Source organism: Coloeus monedula (genome assembly GCF_965178545.1).
Source record: "Coloeus monedula genome assembly, chromosome: 3".
Classification (NCBI taxonomy): domain Eukaryota; kingdom Metazoa; phylum Chordata; class Aves; order Passeriformes; family Corvidae; genus Coloeus; species Coloeus monedula.
In genome coordinates, this window is record NC_138783.1 from 68,685,262 (window position 1) to 68,698,254 (window position 12,993).

Below are 12,993 nucleotides of genomic sequence, written 5' to 3' on the forward strand. Positions count from 1 at the left end.
AACCAAACCCAGACTCCAGGTGCAGAATTCCCTCATCAGTCTGTGAGCATAGAAACGGAGCGTCCCTCCTCTTCTTCCCCCACTGCCAAGAGTTTCTGGGTGGTGAATGTCAGTAGCTGGAGTTATTTTTAAAGGCAAGAGGTGAGGCTTGTCATGCAAAGCTAGGAAGAGGGCGTTTGTTTGCTGAGCAGAGCTGACATCAAAGTAGAGATTGCTGCCTACTGGCTCACTGTTGCCTTATGCCAGGTAATCTTTAACATACCCCTCAGTCCCTGAGATCGCAGCCCAGCCTGCCTGTGTGCATGAGAAACGAGCAGCGTTTATGATCCAGAAGATTGCTTTTTTAGTATTATTTACGTGAGCTGGACTTTGACATTGAAAGGCTCGCACTAATCATCTTGCAAAACCTGCTTAGTGCTCTTAACTGAGCAACTGCTTTCTACTTCTCTTTGCAGGATAATATAAATGTTTTTCTGAAAGCGTGTGAGAACATTGGACTGAAAGAAGCTCAGCTTTTTCACCCAGGAGATCTCCAGGATTTGTCCAATCGAGTTACAGTCAAGTGAGTTTTGTGGTTTTGTTTTCTTCTTTTCCTTCTGTCTCTAAGCTCTTTCACAGTCTATTTTTTTTTTTTTTTTTAATGTTTGCCTATGGAAAATTCTTCTTTTAATCTGGTACGAGCAGTTCTGAATACTGTGGGGAGGGTTTAAGCCTTGTTAAAGCTAGTATATAAGACTTGCAGAAATGTAATTAAAAAATGAAATATTATTATAATAATACTTGCCTTACAAGCAAACTAATTGTTAATGAATATTTACAACATTTAATATGAGATGGAAACTGTTCAGCTTATTTTAGACTTAGAGAAAAATTGTTAGATGATATCAAAAGCATCACTTCTCTTTATGATTTGTGATTACCAATGTAAATCTGAAAGGCTGTTGTGGTACTTCTGTTATTTACCCAAATGGATTTGAGGCTTAGGTACAGTGTTCCTTAAGGACTGCTGGTTTTGCCACTCCAAATATTAATCAGATGTTTGTCTCTGAGTGCCACATCCCCTGTCAAGGGGTGTGTGTGTGTGTGAGTGGAAATTAAGTACTGAATTGCACAAAGAGTAATTGGCATGTTTACGGAGGTGGGAGTTTTCCTGTGAAATAGAAGTGGCTTCGTTCTGAAATATAATTAGTGGATTTTCATATTTCAGGATTGCTGTGTCTCCTAATAAGAATTTTATTACCAGTTTTCTGAGAGATTAAGGTGAAACTTTACTATATAGACAGATGTTTTAAAATAAATGAGCCAAGGCAAAAATCATCCAAGGGCATCTTGATTTGTTACAGTATGAACTGTTTTTATTATATTGGGACAAAAGGTGAATTTATTGTCTCAAAAAAAAAAAAAATCTTTTGTGGGTTTTTCTGGAAACCTGTCAAGTTGAATGTGAAGGATTGATTCCTGTCTTAAATTACCAGTTTTATCAAAGAGGAACAGGCAGTAATAACTCTGTAAATACAAGGAAAAAAAACCCCGTGAAATGTCATGTAACTGCTTTAATTAGAAAGAAATCTCTTGTAGGTGGATCAGGTGGTAGCCTGTTGACATGCTTTCTGCCTGGTTTCAGAATGAAAGTTCATACTGTTTTGAGGTCTGATACATGAGATGGCAACGTATTTTCCAGTCTTTGACTCATACCCGAAACGTAATTTCTCACTAATCTGGTGTTTAGGGACTTGGCACCCTTCCAGGATGTTGGTATTCTCTCTGCTGGTTCCTACGTCATGCCAAAAGCCTGAGGGCTGGTAACCTCTGCCGTGCTTAAATTATCCACAAAGCCCTAGCAAAAGTTATTTTGGTGGAGGTTTGCTCCAAGGGTATGGCTGGGAAGGGTTGGAGGCAGTCAGGAGCTGGTGTTCAACGGCGTCAGTAGCGACAAGCTGGAGCCCCAGGGAGGTCGAGATAGCAAACTGTTGTGCAAGGTGTGTTGTCCAACTTGTCCCGACGTTAAACCACGGCACCCAAGTGAGGTCAGCCATGAAATTCATCCAGTGGATCTGTAACCGAGGCTTTTTTGGGTCCTTTCAGCACCACCAGTTCCCTTCCCGGCTCCATGAGCAGAGAGTAAGGCTGGAATTTGAAGTTGTCACGAGGCAACAGGGGTTTTACATTGTACCCCCTCAGCAATGGTTTAATTAGTGTTTTTCAAAAAAGCAGATTTAACTATTGAGTACTTCTTATGGACAGCAATGCAGGGGGTCTGGGCTAGAGTCAAAAGAGCTGCCAGCCATACAACTGTGTTCTTGTGATTTGTTTCAGTATGAGTTTGCTTCTCCACACATTATATATCATATGACAGTCCCACGGTGTGTATTAAATGCTTACAGAGTAATTCAAAACTTCTCTATCTGAGCACGCTGTAAAGTGGTGTCCTAACTATATGAGCCCTTTTGATGTATTTAGGAGGTTGGAGAGGGATGGGAGGGAAATTTTATTCCAAGAAATGAAGGAAATAAGTTACACGAAGAGAACTCTCTCCATTGAGAAGTTAATTATAAAAATAATTTGATTACCCAGAGGACAAACTATTCCTCAGAGGATTTTCAGACAGATTTATATGTGTGTCAGGAGAGAAATGCTGTCTGATCTGGAATTTTATCTGATGTGTCTTTTTATTATTTAATAGAAATACATAATTTCATACATTCAAGAGGAATCACCAATGTCTTCAAAACTTGTAGGATGCCAGTTCTCAGAAAAGGGGTACTATTTGATGTCTTGCTTTTTTGTTTTCCTCTGCTAACTCTAGTTTCATAATTAGTAGTAAATAATATCTTGTCACAAAAAAGGAAAACATTTTACCTGCTGACCAATTTAAAACATTTCATTTAACTTTTGGATTTCTAACATTCATTCATTCATTCATGAAGCAAATTCATTTTGCTGCTATATCACCTGAGGCTAATTGCCCACATCTTAAAGCACCTGTGATATGTTGTATGGGATAACACTAACGTGTGCCTCAAGCAGTGTGTATTTTGACACCACAAGAGGACTGCTGTGTTCTGCTGTTGCACCACTCTTAGCACATGTTTTTTTATCTACCCAAAATAGATTAAATAAACTGGTGCTTAGAAAAGTCAGCTTAACAGGCTGCGATGGCAGAGAATAGGGTGCTGGTAGGACACATGCATGGACTGTCCGGCATGACAAAGGTGCTTGATTTGCCTTGGATACAGAAAATTGGTCAGAGGAAGGTACCATTAAAAGGGTGGGTCTGCTTCTGCTGCTAAGGAGGACACGAGAGTTGTCATCTTATGTAAGAGCAAAACCAGTCTTTCACACTATCTGGGAGGTTGCATCTCTGTCCCTCTCGCACTTGTTTAATTGATCTGACTCCTCTGGTGCTGGGAAGGTCCTCAGGAGGCACATTTACCTTTTGAGGTGGATGAGCTCTGTGAAGTCGTGTTCCATGTGCCTCTCCTGTCTCTGCTGCCTGGCAGTTATGTGTTCTATCCCCTTTTTACCTTGTGGGATGTCATATGCCCTCAGGCTTATGACTGCCATCGGACTGCCATCCTGTCCCACCTGGGCAGGCTCCCTTCCCAGCAGGAAAAGTTATTTTCTCCCTGTGCTTTATTTCTGAGCATGCTTGCTGCCTTTCACCCGTACCTTTGCTGATAGCACTCTGTCTAATCAACACCACCGCAAAGCCATTCAGAGGTACCAAATGCTGTATGTGGTGCAGTGTTCTTGTGCCACTTGAGTTAAGGTAAAGGCCCTCTGTTCCTCATGAACAGAATCTGTTCTGAGAAAACAATTTTTCTATCTGGTGAGGAGGCTACAACTTTCACTTGTATTTTGTTTTCTCTTGCAACTGAGACAATGCACAGGCATGATGTGAAACCCTCCTCAATAATTACTAGAAGTAATCTGGGACAGGAGACTCAAGAATCCTCTTACATACCCAGACTTTTAGTTCCAAGTGATTATGTGATTATTTTTTTTACAAGAAAAAAGCTCCTTAAAATTTTATTGTTTAGAAGTTTGTGTGAAAAAGGCTGGCTAAAATTACTGGTTGCTGCTCTAAGCCTTGCAAACTTTATGCTTTGCCAGATCAGCAAGATTAGTAGTTGGGTGGTGTGGAAAAATGGTCCTGGCATGGATGGTTTCTTTTCTGCCAGTGAAAATGGGAGTGTGGATTAAAGTCTGAGATTTATAGCTCAGTCTTTCTGTAAATCTGCAGAAGTTATTGCTTAGTGGTATAGTACAGCAATATGTCATGTGTTCCAAGAAGGATCATCCAGATGGACTTATTCCTCACATACCCAGTCATATGCATATCTCTTGTTCAGTGGCTAGTTATTTGTGTAAATGCATATGTCCCTCTTCAGTTCTTTCAGTATATTTGATATTTTTTGCCCTACAATTTTATTATTTCTAATTGGAGATGTTGTTTTAAAATCCAGCAGTTAGTGAAGGTTTTGTAATTTATTTATACTAATGCAAGATTGTCTTAATACTTCATTTGATTCTTTTTTGGTTCTGTCAAAGTAAGAATGTAATACAAGCTTAGTGACTCTCAGTTGTCAGCATGGTTACTATTTAAAAATGTTAAGCACTTCCTTACCCAGCTCTTTAGGGGTGACACACCCAGTTGTTCCCAGCTGTGGAAGGGTTCTTAATAAAATCATACCATGGAGTTAAAAGGGAGAGTTCACATAGGCAGACACCAAACTTCAGTTCTGATGGAGTTTGTTATCCCAGTTATGCATTTTAAAGGAGGCAGCCTGAACACTCAGACTGAGCGTGTAAACTCGAATTTGTCTTTGAAGCAAATTAATTCTTCTACATGAAAATATTTATAAGTCTGTAAAACGAGGTATCCAGTTAAAGAATCTCATTAAATTCTAATAATAAATCCAAACAATGGTGGCTTAATCGATTAAAATATTAAACTAAGGAGAAAAAAATAAAATTCACTGCAATATCCTAAATAGCAAACTGTTTTTAAAGCTACCACAGCCCCTGAGTTCTGATGTTGAAGTTTTACCATACTGATGTCATTTTTCAATAATAGAGCAAATTAAAATACTTGGCTTCTGTTAATATTATTACTACATTGTTATATTTAGAGTATGTCCTGAATGCAACTCAAAAACTGAGGCCCCACCTGGAGCACTGTGTCCAGATCTGAGGCACCCTCCATAGGAAGGATGTGGACCTGCTGGAGTGACTCCAGCGGAGGGCCATGAAGATGAACAGGGAGCACCTCTTGTATGAAGACAGGCTGAGAGAGCTGGGATTGTTCAGCCTGGAGAAGAGAAGGCTCCAAGGAGACCTTCCAGCACCTAAAAGGGGCCTAAAAGAAAGATGATGTCACAAAGATGCATAGAATAAGACAAAGGGTAATGGTTTTAAACTGAAAGAGGGTGGGTTTAGTTTTAGATATTGTGAGGAAATTCTTTACTGTGAGGGTGGTGTGGCACTGGGCTAGATTCTCCAGTGAAGCTGTGGATGCTCCATCCCTGTAAGTGTTTGAGGCCAGGTTGGATGGGGCTTTGAGCAACCTGGTCTGTGTGGAAAGTGTCCCTGTCCATGGCAGAAGGGTTGGAACTAGATGATCTTTAAGGTCCCTTCCAACCCAAACTATTCTGTGATTATTTCCCAAGATACTTTCAGCTATCTCATCACCTTGCAGAATTTGGTATTTGGATAAGACCTTCATCTTTTTGCTGGCCTGCACTTTTTCTACATATTCATTATCAATCTTGTAATGTGTTAGTTGTATAAAGCAAACAGAAAACACTGTTGGAGAAGTTTTGCTGAAGTGGGGCTGAGTGCATACATGAGATGAAATAACAGAGCTCTGATTTTGGCCCTGACATTTCAAAATTTTGGGTAGTTTATAACTTAGTCCATTTAATGTTTCTTTAGCATAGTATTTTTTTATTATTTTCTAAATCAAAAAGCAGTCCTGGACAACTTAAAATGCCATGCTTTCTGTAACATAAAGCTCTATATAACTAAAGCCAACTGGAGAGAAGTAACAACTGTTATATGTTGTATTCATCCTTGCGTTCCTGCATTTCAGCTGAGCTTTTGAGACAGGCTCTCTATTTCAGTTCGGAGATAACACTTTCTGAATTTAAAATACCACCAAAAACAGTTGTTCAGAGAATAGATGCTCTCAAAATAAAGCCTGAGAAAATTTAAATAGTTGCTGTGTGATATGGCTGTAAACACATATTCTGCACCTGTTGTTCCATTTGGATCAGGGTATATTTCATGTGGTGTTCTTCTGATTATATAAGAGTGAACTGTTACACCAACCTTAAGTATTTTAAGCATATGTACAGAATCACTACCTTGCGTATCACAACTCTTGTCTCTTATTAAGAAACCATCTCCTTTTAGGGGTTGTAGGAAGGGAAGCCTTCTAGCAGTGACTTAAGCCAGAGTGCCCTGTAGTACCTGTCTTTATGCTGTAATTTAAGTTACAGTACTGCCAGTGCTTCCTTTCAGTGATGAAATTGCCTCATTTGGCCTTTTGGATGCAGTCACTAACTGTGCAGATCTAATATGATTCCTAAAAATAAGAGTGAAACAGTAGCAGATAGCTGCAAGCAGGTGTAACTTCTTCCAGTGCCAAGTTTAGTCCCTTAGCAAATTACTGGTTTTGTGGTAGGAAGTAACTGCATTCTATTTCATTATATAGTAGATACAGATATATAGTATAGATATACAGTGAATCAGAAAATATTCTTTTTTAACAGTAGCTGATGTTTCTTATGACTTGAATGTTCTTCCTGTCTAGTCCTGGGGAATACGCTGCATTTCTTGATTCCACTTGTGTTTCCTGCTCAGGGTGCTTTCTTTTGCAGAGTAAACAAATGCAAAGTGAAATTTCTGTTCTATGGGATGTGTGTTAACACTGTTGGGCAGACTACTGAAGAAAGCAATCTACATAGAAATTCCTGAAAAAATTATCTTTTTGAGTGGAAAACTGTTGTCAGGGCTCTTGGAAATTGTTTTTTGGAGAGCTTTAATTGTAAAAGCAATACCACATCTCAGTCTTTGGAGGAATTTTTTAGGTTTGCTTTAGTATCACTCAACTCTTTAAATCGTTTGGCAACTGGGCCGCCTGAAAGCTTGAGGCGTGATGATGAGACACTCCTTTGGGACTTGTATCCTGTTTTGTCCTTCAGGAACAACTGTCGTATTTTGTTCAAAGGAGACAAAGTCAAATATCCTGAAAACTTTTACTTAAAAAAAAAAAAACAAACCAAAACCCCCAAAACAAATAAAAGAACAAACAAACAAAACCCCAAACAATCAAAACAAAAAGACAACTATGAAAGAGAGAGAATGCAGGTCAATTTTCGGACAAGTAGTTCAGAACTGGTGTTTACTGTCGATAATTCTGAATTCATGGTCTACTTCCATATTTAATATATTTGCCTACTTACTATATCATCTTAAAATCTTTTTTTGCTCAAGAATTTAATGCTTATAATAAGAGGGTATGATGGAGCTGAACCTGAATTTGCTGTCCTGATTTTTCCAAGAAATATGCATTTTAATGTGTTAAAAACTTATTTTCTAATTTGAGCTCAAAATTAAAAAAAAAACCAACCCAAAGCACTCAAACACACAACATGGAACCACCCTTTCCTGCCTTTCTATTTTGTGTGGAATAGAAAGTTGTGAGTTGGATGAAAGCCAAGTGCTTCAGTGCACGAAGTATGAAAATGATTGGACTTAAACTTGTACCTGTGTAAATTCTCTTGCTTACACCTATGTGACTGAAGAGTCAATCATCCCAAAGGCTTCAGCATTTTAGGAACTATCTTTGAATTCAAGCTGAGATGAAGCAAATAAGAGACAGCTTTTTTTGCGAGTCTTGAAAACTGAAATGGAAACCATTTAACCAAAATTTAATTAGGACAATGGATAAGGCTTTTTCCCCATTTATATTCAGGGAAATAATATTTTTTACACATGTGGTTGTAACAGGCCTTTATTGTGGTAACTAAGTTTCCTAGTGACATTCCCTTGAAATGGAAAAGTGCAGCACCCTCACTTCAGATTGACTCTTGAACTGTTTCTACAACTTAGTAAGTGTGTAAATTCTCTTTTTGCTATGGGCATTGCCAAAGAAATGTATTTGCTTCCTGGGTATAGCCATATTCTAAATATCAAAATTGCTGTATTTATTTTTTTTAATGATATAACTAATTTCAAGATCAGTCATTTCACATTTTTTGCTTTTATTAGCATTTAGGACAATTACGCAGATATAAAGGAAAAATTGTTTTTTTCAGTCTTGTGAACTGATGTGCTTAAGTGTAAAATATTCATGCTCATGTCACTAATCTGCATAAACTGAAAATCATTCCAGTAAAAACATTGTAGGCAATAAAATATGTTCCAGACTTTGGACTATACCTGCTCGAAATTTACCTCCAACTCTTCAGTGTAAAGTCTATAAAGTGTTGGGTGTGGTGCTATTTAATACGTCTGCTTTATTTTCTGGTCATTATGAATAATATTTGAGATAGACCACTTTTTGCTGTTGAGTAATTTAACAGTTAATAATTTACACTTCCTTTATGAGATTATACTTTTGGTAGTGTTTGCTTTTACTATTCACCTATTTTGTGAAGATGATTCTGCTATAAGAATGAAGTACTCTGGAGTTCTGTACCTCTACCTACAAGTGTACAGGAGGAGTTTGAACAATTTGGAAAAACAATACATTTAGCATGTGTTAGTTGTATCAGGAGCAATTCGTGTATTTCTAGTGACACAGATCCATAGCCTTATATTGGAATTCAGATAGTTCTGCTACAGAAGTGAATGATTTGCTGAAGAAGTTTGCAGTAGCTTTCTGCTGAATGGTGTTGGTTTGTTCCAAGTCCTCATTTTTTATCCTGTTACATTTTAAAAGTATCTGTGGAATAACTTTTTTTCTGTTGGGGGGGGGTGCGCTAAAAAACCATTATTACTGAAAGCTTTTACAATGCTTTTTCAATGTTTGTTTGTGTTAAGAGAAGTGTCTCTAACATTTTAGGATTCCCATGGGAATCCATCTAATTCTTAAATACCTGTATTCATTTTAATCCCCTAACTTCCCAGGATTAAATGCAGTTTATAAAAAAATGTATGACAGTGAGGACAACATTTTTGATGAGTAGCACTGAGTACCTTACAAAAGAAGGTAAAGAGAAAGCCTGCATTTTTTGGTGGTGGTTCTTTTTTCCTCCATACAAAAAAATGTTTGTGTCTGATGTTGGAAGCTGAATGACTTAGAATAAGCGCATGTTAGTTAATATCAATTACACAGAAACATGTATGCCAGTTCACTATTCTAAATTGTATTTTACTGCTAAATTGCTAAAGTTCAGTTAGTTTTTCTGCAGACAACTCAACAGGAAGAGTTTCTATATTTAAATAGTGGGGGAAGCTGAGTTCTTGAAGTTTTCCATGGATACAGGAGTTTGCCAGTTAACCATACTCTGTAAATAGAGAAAGTAAAGCTGAACAGTGTATTGACAGTTTTTGATCCTACTTCATACAAAACCCTAGTTTTGGCCATTTTTATTCCTGAGCTTTCAGAGATTTCAGTTCTAATTATTATTACTGCTTAACTGGATCCTTTAAAGTGACATTAATACCTTTTTTTTTTTTTGCTGTGAATGCTACAGACTGCAATTGGCAATGAAATAACAAATATTCTTATAAACTGCATTTCCAGAGGATTGCAGGGTTGTTTTCATGTCGTCACTGAAACCAATTAAATAAAATAATGTCTCACCACATGGTTAGATGATAAGAAGGGGTGGAGGGTTGGAAATAAAGAGACCTATGTAGCAGCCAATCTTAACCACACAAAGGCATGTTTCTTTTAAATGATAGAGATCTGTTGTTTTAAGAAACAAAAGGAAAAACCCCCACAACAACAAAAGAAAACCCATTTGGAGAACTGTTCTCCAGACTGAACAAGCTGAGTGATCAAGCTCAGGATCTCCAGCCCTGACCATCCTGGTGATCTCCACTCAGTTTGCTCCAGTTTATCAATGTCTTTCCTGTACCGTGAGACACCAAACTGGAGACAGCAGCATTACAGAGGTGACAGAAAAAGTGCTGAGGAAGGGGGGAGCAATGAGGTCTGTCAGCCTTCTGGCCACACTCCATTTTGCACGGCCATGCACTATTTCATACAGCCCTGGGTGCTGTAGGCCAGTGTTGCCAGAATTGCCTCCTGGCTGAGGTTTGGCCTGACAGGACTGCCAGGTCCACTTCCCCACCCCACTCTGCAGCTACAGGAATTAGGTCCATACAGGGGGCAGGACTTGAACTTTGTGCTTATTGAATGTCATATGAGGTTCCTGCAGAGCCAGTCCTCCCGACAGCCCCGCCTTCCAGCGTATGTATCCCCTCCCTACAATTCCATCTGCCTGGGAAGGGAGAGTAGTATCAGAACCTGACTCAGAAAACAAAATTTTGAAAGCTGCTGCAGCTGGTTTCTAGGACTAGAGTAAGAAGGTTGACTAATGCTGATGATATTTTCTCTTTCCTTTCCCTTCTAGAAAAAATGTCCTGCAAATGTAAACACGCACACACCTTTGAACCCAGTATGTACAGATATGCATCAACTGACGTGGATTCCAGTGCGTTATATGATAAAATATTTAACTGGGGCGGGGAAAGGGAGTCCAAGTTCAAAATACTTCTGCTCTTGCAAAGGCTATTAAATTACAGACAGCCACTTGTTCCCTGTGAATAACCACTGAAATACGCCTGTCAGATTTATGATGCAGTAATGTATTCTTTTTAACTCTGTGACCTGATGTTGTAAGATGCCCTCAACTGTGATAATTTTCGAGGGTGAGTGATGTACTGGGTAAAGCACTAGCTAAAAATGCCTGAGTTAACAGAAGGCACAGTTTATTTATGTGTGGTTTGACTTGAAGCTGTGATGTATTTTGAGCATGGATCTGTGCAGTTAGAGAATTGCTGTACAATTCCACAAACTAATCCTAATCTGTCCAAATATACCAGTGTTAACTACTCTTGTAAACAGCTTTTAGTAGTAGTTTTTGGGTTATTTTTTTTCAGAAACTGTGGGTTTTTAAATGTATAAAATAGAAGGAAATTTGGGTTACTTAACTGAGAACAGGAAAATCAGAACAATTTCAATTTTGTGTATGAAATGATGAGTTCTGGAATAGCTAATACTGCTCAGGCCTGAGATAATGGGGTCAGAAATTTTGTGAAGGCATCTGTTCAGTTTCAGTGCTAGTCAAAAAAACCCAAACAAAGAAAAGTACAACCAACCAAGCAAAAAAAGAAAAGGACCCAACCTGACCCCAGAAAAAAGTACTAGGAATAGGAAAAACGATAGCACTGTGCTGTGCTGCTGTGGTTAATCTGGCATTTGCTGGTGTTGTAATACCATATGAAGCTTTGGACTTGGATCATTTTCCCTTTTGTCACTTTCTCACTTCTGCAAACTCCCCCAAAAGCAGATCTATGGAACTGGAATATCTTCATCCTCATGGCATCTCTCTGACTAAAAGTAGGAATAGCTTCCCCTTCGGGTTTAGTTAGGCCCACTGAGAGTCCTGAGCCTGAAAGAGAGATGATGGACAAAGGGGAGAGCGGGACAAATAAGCAAGCTTAAAACAAAGAAACAAACAAAAACCCCCTAGCAGATGACATGGACAAGTGATTCAACTGGTCACTGCATGCCATGTTACATGAATAGTCAATGAACCAAAGCAAGGGGCAGTAGGCTTCCTTGCCAACCAGTGCTGTGGATGATAAAAGTTTACCTGTGTTCAAGGGATAGTGGAGAAGTTTAAAGAAGGGAAATCTTTTAAGGGTTGCTTAGTATGTAGAAACCACATCTAGCTTGGAGAGTCCACAAAGGAGAAGCATCTTTCCTGCTCTATTTTTACTCTTCCTTAGGCAGCCACTTGGTTTTTGATCTGGCCCCATGTGGATGTTCCTGTGTGTGGTTTTGAAAAGGTTGCATACAGTAAAAGCTGCTTTTAACTTCTGTACCTCTATGAAAAACTCCAAGAAGCAAAATTAAGGAAAAAATCAAACACAAATCTTATGGAAGCAAGTAATTTGATTTGATAAATCAATCAAGCAATCTGCCATTGTTAAGCTTTAGCAAATGTGGAACACTGTATGTACAGCTCTCTGAAAAGATTAATAAAATCATCATAGGTCTCTTAATCCAGACCAGTATCTGACTATTTCTATACGTAACCAGGCTGTGCAATCACAGGGAAAAATTGTTATCATTAATTATTAGCAATTTAACATATGATAGTTTTTCATTAAGCCATTGGAAATTTCATGAAAAGCTTCAGAAGAATAGTGAATAAGAAATGGCTGAAAGTCTCTTGAAAAAAGATGGTACATATATTTGCCTATGCTATATTCAGCATCATTACTTAAAAGCTACTTTTGCTCTCAAAAGATCAGTTAATTTAAGAGGTTTTGTTACTGATTTTGGTATGGGAAGTATAACTGTAAAATCACACATCAGATGGTTATGTTGAAGGCACACCCACACAGGTTGAATAAGCACAGAATAAGATGCTTTGGTAATGATACTCCTCTGCTGTGCTTGTCCTGCAAAACCCTCTCTCTCTCTGTGCAGAACATTTTATTCTTTGAAATCCGAGCTCACCTCTGGTATTGAATGTTGGCTGCTGTTGAGAAATCATACAAAAGTCAGTCAGTGCTGGTGGTTTAATAGTATTTGCCATTTCACTGTGATATTTTTATTCCTTCAAGAGGAACAGAATCTCTTGCAAGATGATAATTTTCTTTATATACAACATTTTGTCTTTCTGAAACATTTTCCTCTTTGAGCTGTAAACAAAATCCTTAGTTTAATTCCATTTTCTCTAATACTGCTTGAATAATTTGTGAATGTATTCAACAAGCTAGTTTGATAAATAACCTATACAGAAA

General features: G+C 38.3%; 1 protein-coding gene across 8 annotated transcripts in view; it reads left to right on the top strand.

Annotated features, from left to right (window-relative positions):
• LMO7 (LIM domain 7) overlaps positions 1 to 12,993 on the top strand; it is a 96,641-nt gene that overhangs the window by 21,881 nt on the left and 61,767 nt on the right. For 7 of the 8 annotated variants that reach the window (XM_082279120.1, XM_082279121.1, XM_082279123.1 and 4 more), the window contains exon 3: positions 456 to 562. The gene's annotated coding sequence lies outside the window, so the exon portion shown is untranslated. Of the gene's footprint in view, positions 1 to 169; positions 247 to 455; positions 563 to 12,993 lie in introns of those variants that run through there. The other variant, XM_082279122.1, reaches the window with a different exon arrangement.